The sequence below is a fragment of the Cyanistes caeruleus genome, chromosome 1 (genome assembly GCF_971803275.1).
Source record: "Cyanistes caeruleus chromosome 1, bCyaCae1.hap1.1, whole genome shotgun sequence".
Taxonomy (NCBI): Eukaryota; Metazoa; Chordata; class Aves; order Passeriformes; family Paridae; genus Cyanistes; species Cyanistes caeruleus.
Window position 1 is genome coordinate 141,199,790 of NC_141701.1, and position 25,914 is coordinate 141,225,703.

At 37.9% G+C, this 25,914-nt stretch overlaps 2 long non-coding RNA genes across 4 annotated transcripts in view; one reads left to right on the top strand and one right to left on the bottom strand.

Moving 5' to 3' along the window:
- Nucleotides 1-1,933: 1,933 nt before the first annotated feature.
- Nucleotides 1,934-3,830, bottom strand: LOC147655972 (uncharacterized). Its single transcript, XR_015279503.1, has 2 exons — nucleotides 3,647-3,830; nucleotides 1,934-2,077 (listed from the first exon to the last, which is right to left on the bottom strand). It is a non-coding gene; the product is annotated as an uncharacterized LOC147655972 (long non-coding RNA).
- LOC147655973 (uncharacterized) overlaps nucleotides 3,828-25,914 on the top strand; it is a 35,283-nt gene continuing 13,196 nt past the window's right edge. The window contains exons 1-3 of one of the 3 annotated variants that reach the window (XR_015279502.1): nucleotides 3,828-4,006; nucleotides 4,390-4,467; nucleotides 12,815-12,953. This is a non-coding gene — a long non-coding RNA (uncharacterized LOC147655973). Of the gene's footprint in view, nucleotides 4,007-4,389; nucleotides 4,468-4,846; nucleotides 7,826-12,814; nucleotides 12,954-23,168; nucleotides 23,241-25,914 lie in introns of those variants that run through there. The other 2 variants (XR_015279499.1, XR_015279500.1) reach the window with 2 other exon arrangements.

Here is a 25,914-nt window from a genome sequence, read left to right on the forward strand (position 1 = left end):
AATTGCTGTTATATATATAACAGCCACTGAAAGCTTAACAGTGACATTTCTTTCTGACTGAAATACTTGTTTGTAGTTACAGAGCTGCTCATTAGGGCTATTTTTATCCTTTCTTTTAAAGAAGTACAGGAGAATGTGAAGTTCCCTAATCCAGGCAGTAGATGAAGAAGGGGAAGAGTCAGCCTCAGTTCTGTTTTTCTCTGTTTACCATGACCAAACCTATTTTATTCAGAGAATTCATATTCCAATACAGTGGTTTGGTTTTGTTTTCGTTGTTTTTTTAAGGAGCTAAACCATGGATTATCCTGGGAAAAATCAGTGGTTTTGTTGAAGGAAATACCACAGATCTATGAACATCTACATTTGGGGCAAGGGGAAACAAATATTTAAAAATTGGGGGAAGGTAGGTGATTGAAAAGAAAAATTTTCAACATGAGAGAGAGAGTACATTCTTTTAAACAGTTCTCATGAATTCTCATGCTGCAGCCCTTTAAGAGAGTGTGAGATGGCTGGAATTGTTGGCTATGTTCCCTGATCCTAACATTTCTTATGCAGCAAAGACTCAAGAGAGGTTTACCAGTACTTAAATATTCAGATAATGCTATGGATCTTTTGTGGAAAGCCTTAAAACTTTAGCATAATTTGAGGACAAGTCTGCATTTTGGATTGTGGCATCAGACAGATTCATCTTTTATAGTTTTGAACTAGGGACAACATGATTTATCTAACAAGAGCCTCACAGAGAAAAGTATCTTATTATGGATGAGACTTAGCCTTGCTCCAGTGCCATGTTGAAGGCTTACCCAATAAACATGGCTATATATGAGTTAATAAATGAGAAAAAAAAAGTAATTTCAACTGAGAGGACAAAGGTGACACAAGAATTTGGTACACAACTAATTTTCACTTGTGCTGTTGCCTCAGGTCCTGGTATGGTTCACTTGAGGTAACCTGCAGGGTCATCTATTCTTGTACAGACTTTGGTTTTATTTTTCTTTCACAATAGATGAAGTCAGTCTGAGACCAACTTCTAGGCCAACTAAAAAGATGTAACTTTAATTACCTGGTGGCAGCATTCTTTACTGTGTCAGCTTTATGTTTGTTGAACCCAAAATAGCTCTGTACCAGACTTTCAGAAGTTTGATCCCAGGAGGTTTACTCTAAGGTCGGGATATTCACTCTTCACTCCCTGCTCCTTACTACCTGGAATCTAGGTCAGCCCAAAGTGGCAGAAATGCAGGCAGCTGGAATTGCTACTCATTTTGCAAACTTGGGCTGGAGTGTGTAATGAAGGATGATTGTGCTACCTGGAGTGAGCAAGGGAATTTATCTCGGTGATATGTTATTCTCCTTGGTGCACAGCTCAGATTCCTTTGACTCACTTCAAATTCTGAGTGCTTCCTATTGCTCTGTGCACTATCACTGCCTTCACCTTTTCAAGCATGTTTTCTTAATGCAATAGTCTTGTAAAAAAATTATCCCCCGTGAAATGGAGAAGCAGGAAGGTACAATAACAAGTGAAAATCCAAAGGCAAGTCTAAGTCTTCATTCAAACTCACCATGAAAGTGACCTTTGCTCTGATCTGGAAGTCAGTGTCTCTTATCTACAAATGGTATTTCTCTGAAGGATGAGGGTGGTGTTAAACTATATAAAGGTTTTCACTTAACAGTACTACTTCTATGCTGGAGCTCATAGCAAACTTTAATCCTTCTGCAAAGCTTTAAATCCTTTCCCTCCCATGTAAATTTCTTTACAATTTAAGCTTTCCTTCCACAGGCAGAATTCATTTTTCTCTGTTTGTGAATCAGAAATAGTATTTCAGAGACCTTGAAAGGTCAGTTACTCCATTTTCTCTACCAGCTCAAGCTCAGTTCCTGACAGTGTCTTCAGGCTTTTTTTTAAAAAAAAAGTCAAATAATAACAATGCTGTAGTTTTCTTAAGAAATATATTTATTAAACTATCCTTAAAACTAAAAAATATTTTTTTTACTTCTCTTCCAAATCAACACTGTTACAGGTGACTTCCATGAGGTGGTACCCTCTCAGCCATGCTCCTCCTGGGTCTGCATATGGGACCTGCAAGAAAGAGACCACTAATCCTGTTCATCTCCATGGACAATCCCCTCTGAAGCTTAATTGGGTAGTCAGTTATGTGTCAGAGCTGCTACTGTGTTTACTTCTGTCAGTTTGGGCAGAAGTATCAGGCAAAGGCACTTGTTAGTTGCTGGTGATGTGTATCAATCCAGGTAGAGTGAAGCTGGGCTTTCTCCCACCTGCTAATATTTTGTGCCTGACTTCGTCTGAGGAGCTCCTTTACATTTTCATTCTTGGAAGGTGAATGAAATAATACTATGTCAACAAAAAAATTAATGTGCTATACTTATGAGCAGAGGCTTCAGATTTGGGGCAAAACCTTTTTTTGTGCATACACAAATAAACTCACTTTGTCACCATAATGCAAATAATTTTTAATTATCATCATAATCAAAGGAAGTAAGATTCTTATTTTCTCTGAAATAATTTATACTTCTGAATTCCAGGCACAGGGCAGTTTCCAATAAATAATTTAGGCTATTTGTGTATCCTCCAAGTTTTGATCTCCTCTTCACAGATTCTTACTGAACATCTTTGGGAAAGTTGTCAGGTTTTCTTATATTAGACAGAGAACGAGTCAGACAATTGATCATATGAACATTAAGAGAAGTGAAAGGAAAGAATGGAAGCTCTCCCTCATTATTGTAATTTCTCACTAAAAAACCCTTCTCAATTCTGTTTATATATATAACACAAGTTACATCTTGGTGTATTAATACTGATTATAGTCTGAACTGTTTAAGGAATCTCAACCAAAGTAGGACTTTGTCTGCCATTAATTTGAGTTACTGCCACTTGTGTCAGCACTATTTAAAAGGAATCAATGAAGGTTTCTGAAGAAAAAGCCTTGTCATCTACTCCCAAATGGACTAAATTAATTAAACTGCTGGAGCCAAATCTATGACATGTTTTATATATTGTTACTTTATATGGATTTGCTGCCGACATTGATTGGATTGAGAGGATGAGCTTTTCTAATAGGGCAAAAAAGAGATGTGCTAAGGTTTTTTTTTGTTGTTTGATTTTAAATATATTTATACAAATTAACATCAATGAGATAAACAGTAGGGCTGTCCTAGGTAAGCATGTGAAGACTTTCGCACCTCCAGAAGAAAGGTGGGAGAAGATTTTTTAAAAATTTCTTTATTTTTATTTAATATATCCATTCCCAAAAGCAAAAATGTATGGAGACAGCTCCTTCAAGAAGTGTGTTAATATGATGAGAAATCAAACTCCATTTTGACTGGCAATGTGCTCCCAGACACAATTTCTCCTCCTGCAAGGGGCTGTGGCAAAAGTGTATGGGAGAGGAGGAATCGTTGATTCTGGAAGTGTCACAGTTAGCAGAGAGGAAAAATATCCATTAGCTTAAGCTAACCTGCATTGTAAAGCTTTAGGAAGAGATACTCAAAGGCTAAGGTTAGTCAGTGAAGTTAATCTCCCTAGGTGTCTTTCCATAATACATAGAGATAAGGGTAGGCTGGACTGTTGCCTGAATGAGCTCAAATCAGTCTCACTCCCTGAAACCCCTTCTGCAGAGCCATTTCTTACCTTGGCACTGTGGGTGAACCTCTGGGAGGGAGGTGTCAGAGCCCTGACTGCACTGAGAACACACCCATGGATTCCCCTGGCAGGGCTCCGTTATCCTGCAGCTGATCCAGGTTCAGGCATCAGCCAGGTTGCCATCCAGTGTGAAGAGAAACAATCACCTTTGGTGACACCACAGCTGCTCAGTGGCAAAAGGTGAAGCAAAGGCTCCCCAAACATTCTCATTCAAGGGGGTTCTCATTCCCCCTTGGCTAGGCAGGCTCATGGTGGCCCTCTTCTTGCCCTTGCAGTGCCTGAGCCTTCTCCGGTGCAGGCCAAGCTGGCGGCCAGGTGCTTTCCAGTCAGCTATTTACCTGCACTCAGGTGGGTTGTGGGGGGACCAGAGGCTGGCTGATTGAAATGAACAAGCATTTCCATCATTCTTGCAAAATCATTAGCTGTTTCTAAGTCACAGGCAGTGACAACAATTTGGCAGGCACAGGCGTAAATCTCCACATCCCCACGGATCGTAGTGGAGTAGGCCTGTGACTCAGACACTTAGGCAGTGCAAACAAATGAGAAAAAAAAACTTTAATAGGGATTAATAATTGACTATATGAGAGACTTTGGATTGTATTCCAATTTACAGTAAAGACTGGGCCTAATAAAGGTGCTCTGGATTGCACCAAAAGGAGGCTTCTAGCCTCAAGTACAATTGTCCCCATGTACGTGCTGAAAATGCTTTTTTTCCTGTTACTATTTTTTAGGAAAAAGAGTATTTGCAGCCTTGGAATGTCTTGCTAAAGATAACAGGAAAGAAGAAAAGAAGAAAAATGAAAAAGAATGTAAATGTCCACTTTAATTATTTCCGTATCTTTAGACTAGATAGGTTTGCACAGTTAATTGCAAAAATGATTAAGACAAATGCTATTAGTCACCATTTAAATCCTTTTTAGAATAGGAGAAATGTTGATAACAGGAACAAGCTTATCCCAGGCCAATGCATTTTACCAATAACAGATTTACTGACTAGAAGGTAAATGGAGGAGACAAAAAATTGAAGAGCTGTTAGAGAGTGGAGTCAGAGCAGTTCTCCCAACACTTAAAAGAAATGGGAGAGAAAAACATGAGTTGAGGTTTCCTGTGTTTTGACCTCTCTTTACAGAGAATGAGTTGTATCTGGAGAAATGTTTAGTTATTTTCTAATACAGTGTTCATTTTCAGATGAAAATGTATTAACAAAGCAATGGCATCAGTGCAGACCTCCAGGTGAAGAGTAAAGGGAAGGGATCAGCTTGGAGAGGATGGAGGAACTGTTTTTCCAGGTGCAGATTCTCCTGTTGCCCATGGCATAGAACAGTGCTCCTGTTAGTCTCCTTTTGTGGCTCAGTGTACAGTGACCCTCAGCCCAGGTGGTTTTATCAACACAAAATGTCAAGTTGCTCAGGGATAAATTATCACTGCTGGTATTGAAGCTGTGATGTCATACAGGGAAAGGGATTGCTTTTCTGAAAAGCTCTGGGTGCATGCTTCTCTAGAGTGTGGTTCAGGGTCTTTTAGCTGGAATCTTATCTAGAAGGGAAAGACTCCAAAACTTTTCTTCCAGATCTGGCCTGAGTGACCAGAGGCCAGAGTACAAGCTATGGTGTCTCCCTGAAGTTATTTATTATTTCAGCATCTGTTTCTTTGACTATTTTCTCTTTTTCTACTGTGAATGGGTTGGTATCTATCCAGAGAATGTTTTTAAGCGCTTTTTTTTAGACTTGCCAGATGTAATTTGGTCATGTTGATTTTCTCCCTAAGGCCAATTGTAAATTGAATTATAGCAAGAAAAAAGACATTTGTAATATTGTCAATACAGTAGGAACCTGCTTAGGTTTTCAATTTTGGTGGGGTTGTTTTCCCGGGTTGAAAATTCCTTTGTTGATATTCACTGCTGCAAAAACTGACTTAAATGGACCCATGAGCTGCAGAGATTTTATGTTGGCTTTCCAACAACAGGTCTATGTCATTCAAACACTAAAGGAAACAGAGATTGATATAAAGCTTTAAACATTTACTGGGTGTTTGTATGGCTGACATGAAAAAATAAGTAGATTTTATTTTTCCTTCTTTTAGGCATCATGGACTGTGACTAGAGTTGGGTGTTTTTTTTTTTTAATTAATGTTTATGGCTTTTGGCATTTTCTAAGTAGATTAATAACATCATGCAGCTTTTAACGTTATTTCTGGGAAAGCTGCTGACACTTTCGGGACATTCCAAGGGAGGAGTTTGTGTATGACCAGGTTGTTTGTCCATTCAGTGTGAATTCAGAGGGATGAAAAACAAGACAAACTTGACATTTTTGGAGACTATTGTGCTGTTTGTCTCATAGAGAAAATAAGGTTGACATTTTAAAGCATGCAATGAATGGTATGTAAGTAATGCTGTGCCACTGATTTACTGTGCAATCAGCCAAAGTGATCTGTTTGATTTTACAAACAACTATTTCTGGAGACATGGGCAAAGCACGATAAAATGTTCTCAGAAGCTCATAGGCTTTCATGTATGGATTAAAAATATTAGGGAAGTTTTTGCAGGATTGTTAACTCTCTTTCTTCCCTGATCCTAGACTGCCAATTTAGGAAGACTATGAACAAATGTGAGAAAAGCTTCTTTATCTATTTCTGCCTGAGCATCTAATGTCCTTCCCTGGGAAGGAAGGGGAATGGGAGCTGAAATCCCTGAAACAGCCAGCAGTGTGAGAGTCAGAGCCTTGTTCATAACTGAATACATCTCCTTTTTTCTGTGAGAATACTAGACCCAGTAAGAAATACTAAAAACAACCAGTAGAGGCTAATCTGTATTAATGCCCTTAAATGCAAATGGAAAGTTCTTACAGCAAATTTTGGCTTTGCTGTGTCTGAGAAAATGGGTTAAGGAAATAGAGAATTTTTTTTTACTGTCTCATGTAAATTGTCCTCATGATAGTTTGTCGTAGATATTCACACTACACTTTTGTTAGGCAGTTGTAATGTTTTTAATTCTGCTCCTTTTTAATTTTTCTCCCTTTTGTCCTGGCATGGTGTTTACCCTGAGTGGAAGAAAGAGAAAGAAGTAGAAACTGTACCACCTCTGTTACTTACAATACCCTTGTCACCTTTGTTTAACCTCTGGAAAATTCTACATTTTCCCAGGGAAATCCACTGGTGCTGGCATTTCCAGGCTTGGGACTGTGTGTCCTTAAGACCCCTCTTCTAGAAGTGAATTTCCTTGTTAATGATACAAGAACTGCTCTGAGAATCAGTTCAGCCACAGCCCTCAACCCTTCCTACTGCAGCCTCAGTTCTTGACTTTGAGTAACCCCCAATTCACTCCAGACCATGCAATTGTTGGATCATAACTCTTCACTTTCTGAGAGTCACTGACACATCTGAGAATGAAAATACTTGTTAAAATACTTCCAGCTGCTATTTTTTTTTATTATTAGAGGTGGGGTGTTAGGAAGCCTTATCAGCTTCTTCTCTCCAACCAGAGCCTTGTTTGTGAGTAAGAAGCGTGAATGGGTTTGGATTCCAAACGTGCTCCCGCCCGCACGCGTAGGGAATCTTAATTAAGGACTATGCTGCCAGCCCCTATACATTTAATTTTCCTAAACCTATTCCAGAAAAATCTAGTAGGTTTAAAAAGATTACCATGCCATTAAATCATAATAGTAGAACAGTTTTTACTGAACCAGAAAACAAGCAAATGAATAGAGGCAGAGAGATGACAGCCTGCTGTGAAACCAATGGATACAAATTGGTTTCCTCTAGTCACAGTTGCCTTTAACTGCTTTAGATTCTCAGCAGCTTTTCATTAAGATTCTCCCTGTGCCCTTTTAAAGAAGAAAGTGCATGACTCCTTTATTTTTGGAAATGCAGGTACAATGAGCATAATATCATCTTGAGACTGGTAAATTGGTAGATTTTTATTTAATGTCTTTTGGGCACTAGTTTCTCTACAGGGCTAGGTGAGTTTCCAACAATATATGAATAAGTTACACAGGGCAGTTATTTTTGTGGTATTTATGCATCTTGTGATTAGGGCCGGTGGAATGGCATTTAAAATATTTTATAAGCCTTGGTTTGTTTTGGGTTTGTCCCCATTTTTTGTTTTGCCATATAAAAACATCCCCAAGAAATACCTGCTTCAATAAAACAAAATAATTCCTGAAAGTGTAATTGTCTGAATTAGTATTTTTCTCTTGGGTTGTCAGAATACTCAGAATATAATACTCAGAGCTTGAAATATTCCTATATTTAGGCATATGAACTTGAATGGTTTTAAAATTTCCCTGGTTCATTGTTTAATTTTCAAAATCAGCTTTTTTCTTTTGTCTTTTTCATAGAAAAAAAATAATTTTCTGATAAACACCAAGAACTTGCTTTTTTATTAGGAATCAAATACCATATTTAAAAACATGTCTCGTAAAAATCATCACTGCTCAGTGCTGCCTATGATTTGGATCTGGTCCAATTGTTGTTCACTGCTATTCAAGGAAGTGGTAATGGGAAGAATTTTCAGCACAGAACCACAAAAGACAGTAATCCTGTTTTGCTGGAAATAGCTGTTACTCAGAGATTTCCCCAAAACTCTGAGGTTAATTTTTGGTTAAAGAGCCTCAGACTTAGTAGCTTACCTAAATAAACTTATCTTGATGTTACTGAAATTGGGCAGTAATACTCAGAAGTGAATCTTTCATCCTTAGCAGGATTTATGGTATGGAAATTGCTGAACACTTCATAGTGTGCTGGTTTGTGACCTGGGGTTCAGAAGTACAAAGGAATTACAGAGATATATGATAATGCAGGACAATAGTTTAATTTCTGAGGTTGTCTGAGAAGCTATAAAGTTAATATCTCATTTCTTCTTCCACCACCTACTAACCCACAAGATCAAAGTGGGTCGTGTGGTCCTGGAAATAAGGAATTGCCTAATAGCTATGGACTTCATTCCCTGAATTATCTCCACGGGAGAATAAAGCTTGAAGAGATAACGACATATGTGATAGATCAGACACAGTTCTAGTTCCAAGTTTGGGCAATTAGGCAAGACCTGAGCTAAGCACAGAACTCTCATCACTTTCAGCAGGGGTGACCTACTTTCTGTGTATTGATTCAACTCCTGAAATTCAATGTTCTGTATGAACAGAATTCATGCAGAATTCGAAATGTTTTGGTCCAGCACTCCAGCTGATGTATGTCTAGCTGGGTAGATCTGCTAGAGGAAGCAGCAGTTTGAATGTAACCATGTATCTTCATCTCAGCATCTGGTATTTTCAAAGTGTGTTTAACTTAATAAGCAAGCCTTTGTGTCAAGTTTCACTCACTTGCAGGGATTTCAAGGTGTTTTGGAGCCCAGCCATATCAGTCAGCCCAATAAAGAAAGGAAACTCAATTCAGGGGACACTTTAGAGCACGGTGCCTGAGTACTTTGAGAGCTTATCCAAAATCACAATAAATTGATCTCTGTTTGGGTGTATATGTTTGCCTGGACTTATCACTACTGTAATTTGAACCAACATCATCAGCAGTTTTCTGCAGCTGCTCTAGCTTGACAGAAACCCAGGACTGTCACTGAGATTTTACAGTAGAACTGCTCTAGAGATCTTAATGCTTCCCTGTATTAAGATCCTTGTTATCTCTGTTAACTTTTATTTACCCTACATGTCATAATGCCCTTCACCAGGCTAACAGTGCGAAGGACATTCGGAGCCCACAATGCTCCTTTGTAGTCTTGCCTGATAGGAACGTCAGGGCAAATCTTCAAAAGCAATGTTCAAAAGAGAGGCTGCTAAAGAAGCCTGAGAAATGCAAATCCTATTTAAATAAGGAAATGATGTTCTTCAGTGATCTCAATAAGACCAGCTTGAGCAAGCCAGGAATGCAAACTAAATCAAAAGACATACAGTCTGGTTTGACTGGCAATAATACTGTATGTGTCGTGGAGAAACTGTAAATGACAAAGAAGCAGAATGTCTCAAAGTTTTGACGTGAAAGGGACCAGCAGGGTGCGATTTGGTTGAGGATACCATTGGTTCTGGGCCACTGAGATTTTTTAGGAAATGAACCGTCCTGCCAGAAAGGTTTGTGAGTACAAGCAAAGCGAAGTCAGAAGGGAAAAAAACAATCCCTGACATTTACGCTTATACAGCTACTGTATAAACTGAACTCATTATGCCATGATAGGGTTTTTTTGTTGGGGTTTTTTTCAGGCTTTTTTCCCAAAATGTCTGTCTCTCTCATTCAGAATAGTCCTTTGAGGGCTGCTGCAGTATTTATCCAGGCTACTGGGCCAGATGCATGAATTCCAACTCCCTCATCAAGAGTGTATAAAACACTGAATGAGAATGGGAGGAACCAATCAAATAATGTGGGCAGAGCTGGAATTCATCCTAATTTGCTACATACCCTAGCCTAATTAATGAAGAAAGAATGGCAGAGGATCAATTGATACAAGAGGATACCAGTGAAATGGATTAATATCTGTGAGGCAGTTTTTGCATTAATAATCCAAACACCAACAATTACAATTACTACTGTTTATTATCTTTCACTGCTTATCTATTATAGTTGTACCCATTTGTGAATCAAAGGCCTCATTGTGCTAGGCAGCACACCCGTACAGATCAAAGCAGCAGATCCTACCCAGACATTTTGATTTCCAGTAACATGCACTAAACACAGCAACCAAGCAAAACAGACACCATTGGTTTTGATATACAAGGGCTAAAGGCTTCTTTCACTTGTAATAAAAATGTTGTTACAGACCATTACATGGGTATATAGTAACTGAAAAAGACAGCATATTAAGCCATATTTCACTACCCAGTTGGTAACAATTTCTGATGATGCATTACACTTAAAGTCAAGTGCTGGTCTAGTTTGGGGAAGGAAAAATTGTATCAGAATAACAATCTTGGTCATTATATTTTCATGTTTTGGTGGCACTGATCAAAATAAAGCTTACACACTGCTTCAGTGTCATTCTTGTACAAACACTTTAGCAGGAAAGGTATTTCTTTTGCCTAATTAAGAAAAATGCAGGGGAAATTTAAAAGATAATGAGATGCATTAGAATTTCAAAGTCTCCATCTGTATAGATCTTAAATAATAAGTGGAATATATCATTAATGGCTATTTGAAATTCTAATAGAGTTCCAAACTGGAAAAAAATACTAGTAACAAAGTTCTGGAAGCCTGTCAGTTTTCATCAACTGAGGGCCTGCTCTGTGTTCATTGTCTTGATGGTATAATCAAAACAGAAAATAGAAATATTTTGCACACTAATTTTAAAATATTTGATGACAAATATGCTGCTTTTTAACATGCCATAATGCAGTTATGCCCATTATAGGCACATTCTGATTATTATAAATATCTTTAAAAAGATGTGTATCAATTTATTCTAACAGTATATCCTAGATTTACTAAGATCTTCACAAGATCAATTGTGCAGCTTTCTAAGAGGAACGAGTTTTAAAGAGTTGATATCTCATACAGTGCCTGCAAAGATTAGAATAGGTTACCAGTGTACATCAAAGATTTATCCACCTTAAGCTCCTACAAGAGAAGTTATTTTTTTCACACTTGCACATGCTGTGCATGCATAAGTGAGTAATGTTAAACTGAGATGAAGGGGAGGTGAGGTATATCTGATGCCAGCAAAGACAATATACAGATGAGTAAAAGCTATTTTGTAGCTTCTAGCTGCCATTTTCACAGTTAACAAATGTAGGTGGAAACATTTCTGGCTTAATGCAGGAATATTTATTTGGCTTTTTTATCTGTCTGCTCTCCTTGTTCACCTTAAAATGGTGAACAAGGAGAGCAGACAGATAAAAAAGCCAAATAAATGTGGTTGCAGGATTAGGTGACATCCTTCTTTAGATGAAAATAAGAAAATCTATAAATTAGTTTTATTTGTCACTTATTTCATTGTGAAGGGATTTAAATTAAATTCATGTTAACAAAGAATATTTAAAGTGTTATTGAACACAATCAGTGACAGATTCATGGTTCACTGCTAAACTTGAATAAACAGGGGACTTTCTCACTTTGAGAAAGAAATGCTGCTTCTAAAAAGAGAAATACAGTGCTGACAGCAGAGTTCATAGAGTATCTTGTGGTCAATGAGACCCATCAGGACCTTCGAGTCCAACTCCTGACCCACCACAGGACATCCTACCATGTCTCTCAAAGTGTTGTCCAAACACCTCCTGAACTCTGGCAGGCTTGCTGCCAGATTAGTTGGTTCCTTCTGTGTTTTAGTAGTTCTCTCTTCATGCTGAGGATTTTCAAAAACCTCTTACAAATGGAAGGATCCCATGAATCCAGTGGGATAGGGCTGCATCCCAAAGAAGTCTCACTGCCTAGGTAGTTGCAGAGTTGATTTTATCACCAGGGGAGTGTTCTTTTTGTTAAGGCACCTAAGCTACCTTCTCCTGTAGAGGCCATTTTTCTGTGCTCAGTCCTCAGACAAAGGATTTCAAGGTCAGGCATTTTTCACAATAAAGTTCAATATGATGTACTGGCAGTACCATTCTTGCTCTGCTGTGAGACAATAGAAATTACAGTTCCAGGTGTCTCCATCAGAAAAATCAAGCACAAGTGAGCACTTGACTGTTTTTCCCTGTTTCTCTGAATCAATTCTTTATTTATCCGCTTAGAAAAACAAGCTGATATCTATGGTATAAATAATGCATACAAAATGCTTTCTGAAGTCACCATTCACCGCATTTATTTGGGTTACATTTTGATCATACAGCTTTTCCATACCCAGAAAACCCAGAAATATACTGAAGTCCACTGCTGCATGTGTATGGGAAAAATGACTGTTTGTAGCTGTGTTATCAGCAGGCAACAGCCACTGCTACAGTCTGTTTCCAGATTTTAGCATAGTTGGTAGGCATTAAGGTAATGGCAGCCATGGTGAAGTGTTGGCCTGTGATTTGCCACTGGACCTGGCAAACTAAATTTTTAGATAAAGGCAGCATGAGAAACCAGGGTGAGAAGGAGGAAGGAAGGACTGTATTTTAGAAATTAGGTATTCATTTCTGGAAAAAGCCAATTTTAAATAGGCAGCCAAACACAGCTGTAGAAATAGTCTTCCAATATTAAAACAACTTAATCAGAAAGAAAGTAATTCTTAACACTTTTTTTTTTCAAAAGCTGAGGGCAAATTGGAGCCAGTACTGTTGTGAATCAACCACCAATCACCAATATGTGAAGAAAGAAAATGTTGCTTAACTCAAGCTTTAAGATGGTTTTCTACAACTAAGCTAATGAAAGGCTATGTAAGCAGAAGTTTCCTCTTCTATCCTTTCATCCTCAGACCTCAAAACTAACCAATATTCTTTACTGAGACAAGGATTCAAACAATTATTTTATTCTTTTCATTGCTTACCATTTCTGCCAGCATTAGAATTAATTATTAGCAATAACTTAGGTGGTAATAGGGTTTTGTACATCCTACTGATTTCTTAGGATAGCAGGGGAAGTATCAGTTTTGGTAGAGTTATTTGCTTTCCATCTACTAGAGTTGGTAGGGTATTGGGCTACCTAACTAGAGATTAGATATTGTGCTTAGACAAACACCTGACTTTTATATGGCTGAACTCAAGTCATGGCTCTTAATGTCTCTCTTAAGGCTGTGGGAGAAGGCAGTCTTTGAATAAAACACACTTTTGTAAAAAAAATACAAAAATCTGCACAAATCATTTATTTTCATCTTTTAAAACACAGAGGTACATCAATACCTCAGAATTTTTCAAACTGCCCAATGTCAAACTTAATGTATTGAATAAAGACCTGATTTAATTTCAGTCAATTAATGGTTTAAAAGGTCACTGGTCTTTGAATGAGTAAGGAATAAATGCTGGAAGTATATTGTGACAGTAACACACGAGTTGTAAACTAGCAGTTATTATCTGATACTTTCTTAAGTAAATAAGCTGATACTTACTTTTGCTTAAAAGTTATGAATTTACCTATCCAAACCTGAAAAAATGCACAAAAAAGTATTTGTAGAGTAGAAACTATAATGAAGAAATTCAAAGACAGGGGAAATAGACTGATTATTTTAATGCCTCTTGGCAACGTAAGAACACGACTACAGAGGTAAGACATAACAACCCACCATTTTTTTTTATCTGAATATTAAAAAAAAAGCACCAACTATACTGAATTTTTCAAAGACATTATACCAATTAAACCTTAAAAAGTATTTTCTTAGGTCATAGATAATATCACAGAAGGAGAAAGCAGCTAAAGCTGCACTCAAACACCTTACCTTGTCCTTGTTATGCAGTCTGTGTCCAAGACCATCCAGACTCAAGATCACAGCAATTAATGACACTTGTTTATTCCTGTGATTTCCTGCTGATAACTGTGGCACTCTCAAAAATAAAAAATAGCATTCAGTAGGATTTTAATTGAACTGGCTGCAATACAGAGCTGGAAGATACTCTCAAGGGAAGCAGTATGAGAGCAGAAGAGGCCAGAAGCTCTTGCACCAAGACTGCACAGCCATAATAAAAACCTGCTGTATAACAATGCAACTGACTTTTCATAGAGAATCCCACCACCACACTACCTTTTTAGCAGCCTGTGCTTTTTTTCATTTAGCACATCTTGTCTCCCTTCATTCCTCATGCCTCTCACTTGGCTTTCACCTTTCAGAATCACAGCAGCGTTTGCAGATGTGCCCTTCACATATCAGGCTGTCTTCATTTTGGGAAGTAACATTCCAGCATTCTCCTGAGTTCAACTGCAGAAATGTAGGAATTCATTAAAAAACAAAAGCAAAGACCTGAGTGTGAAAGTTTTTTCCTGCTTTCTGTCTCTTTTTCTCAATTTTTTTAACCATCAACAGGATCATATAAGTATCTATGATAGAATAGCTTAAAGGAAGAACAATACATTCTCTTTTAATAATGTTTCATTTAGTCTGACTTAACCTTTTTGAAAGGGGGTTTTGCTACACAGGACATAAAAACAGATCTTATTCAAATCAAGGACCAAAAAATCTACAACCCACCACATTAAAAATTCACTTTATAGCTATCACCAAGTCAGATGGTTTAGTCTTGATATCTTGGCACCTTTCTGCTCATTTATATTCCTCACTCCCCTACTCAAAACCTTTTGTAATTGCTAGTATTTTTTCTCTTATCAGGGTAGAAGGTTCATTTGTAAAATCCTCACACATGGGAGGAGTGAGCAGAATATCAGAGCGTGAGCCTGCATGTCTGCGTTTGAATCAGAGGTGTAAAGCCAAGTTTTGACTACGTGGCTTTTATAGAGTACATTTGAAACAGTTCAGCAGGAAAATACTAATTATCCTGATGACCCATAAATAACATCAAGCTTAGGATTTCCTTGTTAAAAAAAAGCTGTTGTGTGTAACACAGAGAGCATCTGGCGCACTGAGTGGTCTGGACTACCCTGTGCAGTGATCTAAAGCACAGTGAGAAGCAGGTGGAAAGGTTTATGTGCTGCTGGCATGTTGTTGTCATTAACCATAGATCTCAATTTTTCTCTGCTCAGGGAAGATGTACAAGATGCATAATTACTCATTGCTTATTCTGCACACTCGGAAGCATTTGAAGTTTCTGCTCTCAGCTGTCTGTGCCCAGCTAACCACTCCTGTCCTACAGGACACGTGATGGAACGTGATTTTTGAATATGTATCACTTAAATCCAAGCAAAGACAGACAGCTGAGCTTAGACCTTCATGTAGCTAAAGACCTTCATCTTATCTACAGATAAGAGATGAACAAGTGTGAGTGAGAGTCTACATACAGACTTGCACTGCTCTATTTAAAATAATGCAGATGCCTTCATGGGCATTCTTTCTGTCAAAAGTGCCTTTTTTTTCTTCAGTTTAGATGTAGATGTAATCAAGGGATACTTGGGCAGAGCAGAATATGAGCTTGCTGTATAACATCCAGCACTGATTTGTCTAAATATGTTGAAATCTCAAATTAAACCTGTATAACTGCAAACATAGACAAGCCCCAAAATTGATGCTAAAAGAAAACTGAAATGTTGAAATGTTCTGGTATCCAGATTAAAATTAGTTATATCATTTACACCTGTCAATTTAAGGAAACCAATTAAACTGCTATAATTTGAGCTTCAGTCAGAATGAGAGTTTCCACACATGGTTTTACAGTGAATTAATTAAAGGTCTGTCTGCATGGGAAATTTGACCAGAATAGCTCTCTCATAAGAATGTGTCTCTTAGTAGATACTCCCATTCCAGAAATGCCTGTTTGGTTTTGTTGTGGGGTGTTATGTTTTATGTTGTTTAGTTTTATGCACCCTTGAATTCGGAGATGTGGGCTTCAAGTTGTTTTGAAATACCTTACTTTAGAAGAAAAGATTCCAAGCAGACAAAGCCCTTAATGCATCTAAAACCACACTGTCACTTACCTCAAGGTATAAGGCAAAGAGTGTTTTTAGCCTGTATATCTATTTTGCATATGCAGAGTTTGACCACAGAAAAGTATTTCAGTGGTTATTCAAAAATCTTTTGACAGAGAGGAAAGCATAATTTATCATGCTGTGCTGGCGGATTTACTGTACATGTAAGCTCTACTTATCACTTTGAATAACACTGATGGATTTAATTCCAGACCATATGAATGAGCCAGTATTTTTCTCTTTCCAGTTCAGTTGTGCAATACTGTCATGTGATAAGAGTGCTGAACTCATAAAGCAAACTGCAGGGCATAACAAGGTCTAGGAAAATCTAGCCAACAACTTAGAGCCACTCCTTTGGGAAGAAAATTCTTGTATTAAATTCTATGTGTAATTTTGGAAGCTTTTTAAATTCAATAGTTGCAAGGAATGTGTAGTAGAATGTGAGGATTTTGAACATCTGTGGCTGGTTGCAAACCAACTGTGAAGGAATGTCAAATTAAAGATGATAGTCAGAAATGATAGTCTGATATCAAGAACCTCCTTCTCAAATGATAAATTCCTGCCATCAGGGAATAGTTTTTACCAGAGCTTGAGTGACTCAGAGTGAAGTTTCACCAAGATCAGTGTTCTGTTTCTGGCAGTGAGTAGTAGGGGATGCCTAAAAAAGAGCATAGGAATGAGGCGAACATATGGTTTTCCCAGAGTATGTCTTGGGAATATGTTAGTATTCCTCTAACATCCAGCAGTTTGCTGCTTAGGGGCTTCCTGAACCAGAAATGATTTTGTAGTATTAAATTAACTTTTCGGGATTTTTATTACACAGATGTGTCTATCTGACCCCATGTCAACCTTTGGCCACCATCTCTGCTTTTAACCTTCCACCTGCCTGTTCACCTGATACCCCCAGCTCTTGTGCTAGAAATGACAGATTCCACATCTCCATCCTAATCCATCATGGCTACAGTACATAGGCATTCAAAATCAGCACACTGGTTTAGATCTCTCTAATTCAGTGTAAAATTCAAAATTGTATCATTGCTATCAATTTTTTCTTCCTAGACTTATAAGAGAGATCTACAAAAGAAAAACCAAAACCCAAACACCTATATAATATCATATTAATTTAAATTTTCTGGCACAAACTTTTCCTACTGAGCTAAAGGTTTACTTTTGTGCCTGAGGTGCAGGCACTTTGGCTTGGCTGACTCTGTAAGTGCTTGTTTAGCAGAGCCTATATCATCTTTTCTTAGGTCAGGAAAGTAGCAAGACCTCTCTCTTCTCCCTGCCCTCAGCAATACAATATATAAAGACAAATTGCTGCATTTTAGAAAAAGGAAAAAAAAAAAGACCCTGTCTAGAGATGGTAGAAAGCTCTAGCAAGGAACTATTCTGGGATGCAGGTCTCTTCATGGTCCAGTTGCTCTCTGGGCACCACATTGCCTAATGGAAAATAGTAAATCCTCTTATAGCTGCTGTCTGGACTGTGTTGCCCTGTTCTTTTAGTGCCTAAGTGAGACACAGACTGTGAACTTTTCCATTTTGTTTGAGGTGGCGGGGACAAAATCAGCCAGCAACTTTCTTTCAGCTGTTTGATCAAGGAAAGGAGCAAGTTTGGAAGGGCCTGTGTATGTACATATGGTTGCAGATTTCTTGCTGCTCTGAACATGCCATTCCAGTCACTAGGGTTGTTTTTTGTTGTTTTTAGACAGATAATGAATGACATCTAAACAGATATATCAGCAAGCTCATCTGCCTCATCCTGCAACCAAACAATCAGTACTGATGACACAAAAGAGGGAGAAAAAAATCAGGGAAAAAAAGAGGCAGGGGAAGGTCCCTGATGGATTCCATCCTGACAGACATCCTATGGTAGTTCTGCTGTGTTTTGAAACCACATCTAAAAACTGCTTAGATATCCCATTAACACTGGTTTGAATCTCTCTGCAGCTAGGCATGCATTTAGCAAACACTTGGACTTGGTAAAGGACTTTAAAAGCTAGAGAAGCCACTATACTCCAAAAAATAGCATTGCTGTTCTTACATTGTGTTAGTTTTCTTTTCCCTAGCCCAGATTTTTTGACTTCAGCTTCCAAAAGTGAAATGTGATCACACCCATTTCTGCTGGAGTAAGAACCTGCTACAGCCTGGTATCCTTTGATTTGCAGTTATATCAATATTCAACTTAGCAGCTCTTGGACAGAAGAAGCTCCTCAAACTCCTCAGCCTTTCATTAATCAATAAGGTTTTCTGAACTAGTGGCATCTTCATGGCTTCTCTCCCAATCACATAGTTTGACAAGATTTTTTTCTTGCAGTGTGGACACAAGGCCCAGCCACTGCCTTGCAATATTTCTGCAGGGGAATAAGGACATCACATGTCTGTTTGGTATTCTGTTTTTATGCACACACCAAAGCTGTTTTGCCCTGTTGGCTGCAGCATCACACAGAGCTCATGTTAAGCTGCTTTGCTACCACATCTGCTTTGAGTATTTCAGCAATTCAAGTCCTGCCCCAGAGCTTGCATTCATGGCCTACCTACTTCTTTCCTAAAGGTGTGCCTTTTCATGTATTTCAGATTAAAATTACTGCTCAAGGAATTGCCAAATTAGGTCACAGAAATTAATCATTCTCAGTATTTACTATACCACCCATATATGTCATCTGCACATTTTACTAGCAGTGACTGTTCTCAACACTACAGATATGAATGCTGTATAGCATTTGGTCAGGAACAGATTGCATTGGGACTAGCTCCATAGTATCATGATTCATTATTATTTTCTTTTGAGATTTGTCAATTAAGTAAGATTTAATTAGAGAAAGTTTTTAATTAGAGCTGGATGGCAAATGATTTTTCCATATTGCAAAATCTTCAGGATTTAATGTTTTTCCTTCCTTTCCGGAAATAGACCAAGAGCCTGAAATTTCAAATTCATGAGTACGAAGAATAAAGGAAAGAAAGAAGGAAAGAGAAAACTATATGCATGAAAGACTTCTAGCTTCAAAGCTTGGATAATTTTTATACTTACATGGATTTTTATTGTAATAATATTTCCCCTACTTTTCTGAAAGCAGCAATCAAAATTCCTGCCCCCCCCCAAAAAAAAAAGCCGTCCACTGAAAAAATGGTGAGAGATACACAAAGAAGCAGATAGAAGATCAAAATTTAAAAATAGCTAATCAAAAGCTTCTCTCCTCCTTACAAAGGCTGTCATTTTGGCAAACTGTCACTTGCCAAACTGAGTAAATTTTAATCCATTTAACAAAATTTCACTGATTGTTTGTATATTGATAATTTTATTTTCAAAATGTCATGCAGGACTATATCAAATATCTGAGGAGCATCAGGGAATAGATATTTATTGAACTGATCAGATAGCTAATATGTCATTTATAACCTGAAGTTCAGGACAGCAATTCACCAGACTTCAGACTATTTCTCCAAATCCTACCAGTTGCCCTGAAATATTTCCCTTGCCCAATTAGTGCCAATCAGGAGTTCACTCTTTTTTCATCTCTTCCTTTGAGTTTCAGCTGTTTACTTTTCAACAGAATTTCGTTTATCATTTTCTAAATCAGTGTGTGGTGTTTGGGTTTCCTGCTGGTAAGAATTTAGCTTTTTTCCATGCAAGATAGAGACCTACCTGTGCCTTGAAAATGTGATTTACAGAGCTAGGGCCCTAATTTTCAGCTATTTCTGTCCCGAAAAGCACTCCTAAATCTTGTTTTGAATTATAGCCCAGCTATTGTAGCAACACTTACCTTTGACAACCACGCTTTTAGTGCCATAAAACCCCCCAATATCTAGTTTTTCTGACAAGGACAATTTTCTACACACAACCGTGCCCCAGTTTTGTTTACATTGCTTGTGCTACTACTCTGTAAATCTTTATGTATCCCTTATCAGTTTTCTTGTGATTATGCCCAAGATTAGCTCTGGGATTAGAATCCTAATGTTATTTACTCACCTTTTTTTAAAACTAGTTTAACACTTCCGTGTAGACAAGGTCTAGAACAAATTATATCAGTGTAAGCTGGTTGTAGCTAGATTTAAAAATTAATTCCAAAAACATTCACAGCTTTGCATAAATCAAAACATTTCTCATTCTTTCCTTGAATTTCCCTCAGAAATGAAAAACACTCTCCATGCATGAGAAAACTAATTCTTGCATGCAAATTCTCCCAAGGAGAAAGTTGATTATTTCAAAAGATCCACAAAGCAGGAGAGAACAGCTCTGGCCCAAATGTGCAGGAAACAGTGTGCTGCTATGTGCTGAGGACACCCTGGACATGTTTCAAATGCAATTTAACCCATAGGTTTGAGGTACTATGGGCAGCACAAGAGAAACCCTCAAAACCTTGTTTTGAAACTGTTAAAATTCAATGACAACATTTGCTGCTTTAGAGTCAATGGCACTATACCAGGAATTAATTAGTTTAGTAAAACTAAAAGAATTTCCACACCCTCTGAATACTATCTGGTTACTCTGCTTTCCCAGGACACCAGAGTGAGTATCTTGTAGCCATGGATGTATCTACCCTCACAAAATGCCTGTGAGAGGGGGAGATATCAATACCCTCATTCTGCAGATGATTAAATAAAGAGTGGGGAGACCTATTTCATATCCCTTAACAGACTTCCTGAGTAGTAATCTATAATGTGTCTACTGTAAATACTATATATTTTATGCCTTTATGCCTCATACAAGTTTATGGCTTTTACTCAAGTCCAAATAGTCCATTGGGACAGGCTCAGGAAGGAAATACTCATCATCAGGAAATTGGGATACCCCTGACTGCAAGGCAAGTGCAACAGCAGTATGTTGAGCCCAGAAGTGTGCTGAAGTTTATATATATATTAAAACTTTACAGTAATTATTTATTCAATATCTCAAAGGGTGAAAACAAGGGAAAAACAAAGCAAAATCCAAACAAAAATCTGGGCCAAAAATACATTTTCAGTTTTTGAAACAGATATATAAATTCTAGTACTCTTACTCTTCCCCAAATAAACTGGGACTTCTGGTTGTGCTACCACAGTTAAAGCGCTAAAACTCAGAAAATGCCCTCAAGAAACTTAATACCCAGTACAAGTTGGGTAAGAAACCTTAAACATGGATAAAGTCTAATTCAGAACATTGATATTGTCATAAATACATTAACAGGTGTTGTGTTTCTCTTTGTAGATGAGAAGCTTTTTCACACACAACAACCAATGTCCATGGAGTGCTTATCCATGAATATAGCTCAAATGAAAAGTGTTCCAACAAATCTAACAAAAAAGGACAAAGAGACAAAGAGATGAGATGTCTCTGATCCAACAAGTAGTGCCAGGTGCAGTGGCTGGCAGAAAAACACCTTGTCATCTTCCTCCATGTCTGCTGCACATGACGTTTTAGCATGTGGTGATTGACAGAAGCGCCATGGCTGTGGACCAGTGCCTCGAGAAGGCAGAGTCTCAGCCATAAGTGGGGCAGAATACAAATGAGGAGCTGTCTGGTGCACTTGGTCTAGCCCTAGATACCTGCTGTTGTGGAATGCTGCTGTCACTTCACTGAATATCTGACTGCCCACAGATTAAATAGAAAACGTGGCAGAGAGCAAGGAGTTCCCATCAACAGAAATATTGAAGAAAAGGGATCTGACCTGAAAAATCTACCTGAAGGACTACTCAGAAAAACCTTACAGACAGTTAGCAGATGGTGTTGTCCTCTTGGATATGTTTTTATTTTTTCCATTGCTATTTGTGTTAGCTACACTTGCAAACCTTTTCTTCCACTTTACATGATCGTCTATTGAAATCATAACACTGGATTTGTGACACCACAATTATTTCCATGGCAACTGGCTACTGTCAAACAGAGGCACTGCGTGGATGGCAGCACAGGACTGATACGATCAGCAATTTTAGTCTGTCCCTGAATTCCAGGCTGCTGGAGAAGGCACATGGTGGCAGGAAGGCCGACACAAAAAGCCCTGCACTAATCAGACATGCTTGTAATGAAAGTAGGAATAATGGTCTTCAATCATCTGCAGTTAATGAACACTTAATTTGTTACATCCTTCAAATAATAATACATTAAAAGAAACCCCACTTTGAAATAACAGTAGCAAACCATAATAAAGCAAGTTTTGGGTTCCAGCCCATCAAAATGAAAGCAAAGGGGAAATCACCCTTTTGTCCTTGTGTCACGTACCAATCAACATAAATTCAGCTGGAGACAGGTTTAAGCAAAAACAATTGACTTTCTGTCAATTCCAGAATTAATTCTGATCATTTAGCAAGAAAGGATCATGCTGGGATTTAATAAAATACATTTAAATGTCACATAAAAATATTGAAAGTCCACAGTTTTGGTGATGTTTGGTTGGGGTTTTTTTTTATTTTTTTGTTTTCTCTTTAATGGTGCTCTCCACTACAATAATTTGATAAATAAATAAAGCATAAACAGGGAGGTTTTGTATCCATTTAAATCATGGAAGTACATAGTGAGAGAGATGTGATTAACTTGCTTAAAAATGTAACAAGTCATCAAAAACTATCAAATAAGATAGCAACAAGATATCTTATTTCTTCTAAATATGTCATTCACATTCCAGCTCCACCTTCAGGTACCCCTTGCACCCATCCTTAGATTGGTGATGATCTAAACTACTGAAAGACAAATCTGTGAGCTATGATTTATCTATTAGCACCCTTCAAATGTTCTGTAAACCAAGCAGGGATCCTTGCTGCTGTTTTAGAGCTTGAGGGTTGTTGGTGTTTTGTTCTTTTTTTTTTTTTTTCTGTAAACTACTAGAAAGCAGCCTACTAATTATACCTTGAATTCTATACTTGGTTTGTTAACAGCAAACATTTTTATCTGGAACCTAACTGTGCTTCTGCATGGCCTTTGTGGTGTGTGACAAACAAAGCAAAAAGACACAGACGCTACCTTGATAATCAAGATCCTCAGCAGCTGTAGGTGGATGTCAGAGCTGAAGTTTTGCTGTTTTACACCAGAGGAGGATGGAGCCTTTTGACCTTTACATTTTTATTAGCAGATCTCTGTCATCCCAGTGTAATCTAAAGGCTCTTATTCTATCCCTTTGTCTTCCAGGAAACGTCTGAAATAAGCATTGTGCTCTCTGGAGACAGAGGAAAGTCTTTTCATCATCCAAAGCCCTGGCAGGTAAGTGATTATCTGCGAGTGTGTGCTTACGCTGACTTGCCTCCATCACTCACAGCAAACATGAGGACAAATGCTGATCACAATTCGCTGTGCTTTCCTGCTCCCAACTGTGGGGAACTCTGAATTTAGCTGATATTTCCAGATTAGCTGTACTCCAGTGCACATAGCTAAGCCTCGCTAGTACGAGTTGATACATGGAATGTTTGGAATCCTACTGATTAATTCCAGCTAGAATCTTAATGACGTTTCAGATTTTTAATTCCTCTGTCTTTGTTATCAGATAAAAGAATAAATAATTCTCTTTTGAGGCAGGACTGTGCAACCTGGATTGCCTTTTCACCATGATCTTAGGCTTAATTTCATTTTCTTTTTTGACTTCCCACTAATGAGTTTACAAAATATGCTTGCTAGATTTAAAAAGTAAACAGCATTGCAACTCTTAATTCTTGTTTCCTATGAACAACATCTCCACGCTAAAATGATGTACAAAGTACCATTTGTTATTTTAAAAGCATGGCTTTTCATAAGGCTCCTGTCATAAATAGGACATTTAATATTGGATTCATTGTTAAACCAGACGGCATGTAGATCTGGCAGCATTTTGCAGCAAGGCACACAGCCTGTTTTATCAATGAGTTCACAAACAATCAATAAAATCTTGGGAAGAAAAGCACTCCTTCTTGCTCAAATGGCAATAGAGATTTATCACAGGAGTTTTATCTGTTGATATGACTCTGCTTCTTTCATCTCAAGCAGCTACTAAAACAAAAAACCCTTTCAAAAAGTCACGATGTCAGGTGGTGACAGTGGAAGTTGAAAGGGTTGTTGGGAAGGTTTTATTTTGACTACATTACATTGAGAGATACGAGTTGTGCTGTAGACAACTCATTCTGAGAAATATCTTGGTGTGTCCAACTCAGGGCAGCACAAGGGTTCCAAAGAAAATATGACAGATTCTTAGTAGATGCAACAAGAACTTTTTTCAGCAGGATTTTCTTCTCAGGGGCATTCTTTGCACTACTGGTTTCTTACAGATCCTCTTTTTTGAAAGGACCATTGTTTTTTTCTGCGTCCATTGTTCTGGCTCTTATTTGAAGCAGTTTCAGATCCAATGGCACTCCTTTTAAAAGCATCAGAATCTGACACATCTTTCCCACTTTAAATCTTCAGCCCCAGCTGTATTTCACACCTGATTCTACTCACATGACCAAAATAAGCAAAATGCTTCAGGAAAACCAAAATGGTTTTGTCTTTAAAATCTGGAAAGCATCCAGCTCTGTGGCTCATTTTGATAGGGTGACACCAGAGATAAATCAGGTAAGTGTGTGGGTTCAAGCTGACTGCCACTGCCTGGTTCACTGGGAAACCTGGATCCATCTGCATGGCCTGAGAACTGATGTCCTGAGCCTGGAGAGCCTTCCCAGATCTGAGGAGTAATCACAGGACCATGTCTTTATTGTTGTGGCCCTGAGAATCAAGCTTTAGATGAAGACAAGCAAGGTGCTGAAAGCTGAAAGGAGCAGTGGAAATCACTACTGCAATCCCTCCTTGGCATGGTGGGGTAGTCTTGATGTGTAGCACAAGGTCAGACTCACCAGCAGCTGGACATTTAGCATGACTGGAAATGATATGCAGTGGGATTTTGCGAGGGATATCCAATCTTGCAGGATGTCTTTGTTGCAAAATTAACCAAAGATCCAAGGGCTGATGGAGGTTTGTCTTCAAACGTGCACAGAAGCAGGCACATAAAAAAACTGAAAATGGTGTAATTCAAATATCCTCACTGGGAGGCACAAAGACATCATTTGGATAATTGCACAGGAAAAGCACTGAATTGAAGTAGTGAATTGTTCAAAGATAGAAATGCTCAGAAAATTGCCATGGGAATCCCCCATGATTTTTTGAACAAATAGATGTATTCAAAAATCCTGGATTGAAACCAAGTAATTCTTTTGGCTAGAAGTTTCAATCATTTCAAATTTAAAAATGTTTGCAGTTGGTGTTTTTAACAAAAAGGCTTCCTTCACTCTAGTTTTGAATGGATAATTTTCCCGTATTTTCTTGTTCAATCAATGGAATGGATTTTTAAGATTAAGCAAAACATAAATTTTCATTTCTTCTAAAAGTCCATTCAAATCGCTTTTCCACATTTTGACTAAAGACTGATAGGTTTGACTGAAATTACAGTCCTCTCTAGAAATTATCACAGACTAATTTTGGCAGGATTTTTTTCTTTTCAATTTTCCTGGGAAAAGATTCTGACTGCTACTTACAGCATTGGAATTCCTTGTGCCTTTTTACTAACCCTCACCATTGACATGCTATTATTACTTATGCAAATCACTTAGCTTGCTTCTACTTTAATATCTTCTTAGTAAAATAGCAATAATTTCCTAGGTCAGAGAAGGCTTATGAAGAATATTTATTAGATACTCAGAACACAGAGAGCATGGCTTCTCTGGCAGTGGCACAAAATTTATGCAATTATATTTGTTTCTTGGAATTATTCTTGATACACAGCTTGCTAACACACGTGATAATCGAACATTTACGGTGTTAAACACTACAGTATTTATTATTGTATTCACTACCAAACCTTTGAGTTACAGCTAGTGGTTGTGTTCCAGATATTTCAGTCCAGAGAAGTGCATGTTCATCCAAATTCATTTAGGCT